Raw genomic sequence first — 2889 nt, forward strand, 5'->3', positions numbered from 1 at the left:
AGACTCTTACCTATAACCATAACCTCCCTGAGTCTTGCCTGCCAGACAAAAAAAGGTTGCAGGAACTCCTTTCCCGCCTGTCTTCTCTATCTTCCTCTTAGCAAGGTCGCCAGCTGGGTTATTATATCTGCACCCCAGCAATGCAGTTCAGTGGGTGTTATATATCGTTTGTAGCCAGAAATGTATGCTCATAGAGAAATATCACAAATGGAGGCACACTCAAACACAGTAATAAAATGTGTGGATTTACTGACGCAAATTACATGAACCACACACACAATCACAAGTAATACATGAATATGGAATATGGATAATGAGTCTGGAGATCGTCAGCCTCTTCTTCCACGACCTCCAACACTCCTTCAACTGGGCAGGAAGACAGGAGTCTCACACTCTCACAGGAGGGCCTCTTCACCACGTCGGCACCTCTTCTTCACTGTCCTGCCATCCATACACACTGTCCTCTCTGACAGTCCTGGACACAAGCTGCCTTGCAGCCTATTCTACTATTAAAGTAATAAAGTCTTGCTGCCACATACACAAGTAAATATTGTGGCCTAACTAGCCTACTCATACAAGGGGTAATGGGAGGGAAAAATGATCTACCTTACACTCCTGGCTCACGACGCCTGTCCCTCGATGGTGTGAGGTTCCCACGCTTCCTTGGGTCGATCCTCGACGATCCAGGGCGTTCCACAGGTCCTCAGGTGTCGTGAAGCCTTCGCGTCGTCGCCGTTCCAATCCCTGAGATTCAGCTGCCCCAATCCTGGTTCATCGATGGGCGCTGAGCTAATCACTATTTTTCCCCACACTCGCCTCTCCCACAGGGCGTCGCTCCTTGTCCTAGGCACGGTGTCGTCCTTCCAAGATTCTCAGTGGATGTGACCCCAGTCACAGCTAGCTTGCTCGCCCACCTTCCAGACCTCAACGTCCAGCCAGCGGCGCCGCCCAGCGTCGTCGCCGACTATTTTCCAAGTTTGGCACTTCTCTGCTCACTGAACTTGGTTCCTCTTTGGCTTCCCAGAAGCGCAGGGTCTCCAATAACTGTGATGGGCGCAGGCCAGCTCAATCCACTGAACAAGGCTTGCAGAGCCTCCAATCTTGAGAGCAGACCGAGGCGCGTCCTGTCGCTTCCACGGTCAGTACAACTCTGACGTTGGCGCCGCCCGGGGCACTCGGTGACGTCATGGCGGGCCCTGATTTGTCGCCCGCGACCTACGTCGGCCAATCCGCGATCGGCTTGTCTCCCTTCCAAAAGGTCATATCTGCCGTAGGGGATACTGTTTCATTTTATAACAGGGCGCCAATTTTCCTTTATTTACAACTTATAATATAACCTCCTTCCATTAAATGGCAGCCGGTCTGGTCGCCACATATATCATTAGACTCCCTGAACCTCAGAGAATCAGTAGGGAGAGCTGATATGACTCTTTAAGCCGGCAAACGAAAGAAATAGGAGAGGGCACCGTAACATACCCCTCCCCTTAAAATAAGAGTCATATCGGAAGAGCAGCACTCAAGAGGGCAATCTATACTCTTGCTCCCTCCGTTCCTGAAGTGTCACTCCTCCAGTTGGTGACGTGGCTCGTACCACCTTGCCAGTCACTTGCCTCATTGTATCTCCACCTCGCATAGTACCGGGTGTGATGGGTGTTCCCTGAACACCTACAAGAAATCCCTCTCCGTGGCTACGAGTGTACTCCCACGGCTCGTTACCACTGTAAGATTCAGTGCATGCAGCGCCTCCACCGCGTCGTGCACTCCGAGATAGTCTTGCATTTCCACTGCGTCCTACAGGTACTCCATGTTTCCTCTCATGATCTCCTCTTCGCCAATCTTCTCTCTTCTCGGTTCCTCTTCTCCCGTAGGTGCGTTGTCTCCTCACAGTGGCACTTGTAACCTGTACTCCATCCAGCAGCTCCTCTCTTCCACACTAGGCTTTTGCGATGGCCCAATGCCCCTCTGGTTAGGCTGGCGCCTACCCTGGGTGTACCTATTCCCTGCTTTCTTCGTATTGCCTTTCCTATACCACTCGCTCCTTCGTTCCCGACGAACATCTTCACTCCTCCATGAGATTCTCTTCCCTGCAGACGTCTTCTTCGGTTCGTGGTTGGGCTCATCCACCTCCCTGTGGCTCACCTCACCACGGTGGTTCATCTTGCACCTACCACTATTCATCTGGCCGGCATAGGGTGCCTGCGTCGTGGCTCCTCCACTCTGCCCCTCACTGCCGTTCGCTCATCCACTGAGCTTACTTTATTCACGTTTCTGTATGGAGGGAGTGCGGTCTGCAGCCTCTTCACCGCCCCAGGCGTTTGTACAGCTGCTCCTCGCCACTCCTCCACACGCATCATCAGGCTTAGTCGGAGGTCCCCGTCGGGGTTTTCCACAACCTCCGACGACCTCTCTGCACTCTCGCCCTCGTTGTCGTCGTCTCTGGCGACGTTTTCCCTGGCGAAGTCGGCTTCCTCACACCATCTGGAACGACCGATACCTCACCTGGCAGGGTTGTACCGCTGCTTGCAACATAGGCACTCCTGGCCCAATCGGGTTGTATCCTGCCTCCTCCGAGGTCATTACCCAGCACCATCTGTACATGCTCTAGGGGTAACTTAGGGGCTACAGCTACTATAGCTTTCTCGACTCCGCAGTCGGCAATCAGCTGTACTTCGTGAAGTGGCAACCTGTATTCCTCCCCCACACTGCGTATCCTCACCACTCCCACAGGTGAATCATTAAATTCCTTGGGGAGAATACTCCTGGTCACCATACTTATGTCAGCACCCGTATCTCGAAGCACGGCAACCTCCACTGGGTCTGACTTTCCAAACTTCACGTTGGCCCCGAAAACGAAGGGATGTTCACCCAACTTCATTTCCCAACCATTCA

This window comes from Procambarus clarkii, chromosome 6, assembly GCF_040958095.1.
Source record: "Procambarus clarkii isolate CNS0578487 chromosome 6, FALCON_Pclarkii_2.0, whole genome shotgun sequence".
Lineage (NCBI taxonomy): Eukaryota > Metazoa > Arthropoda > Malacostraca > Decapoda > Cambaridae > Procambarus > Procambarus clarkii.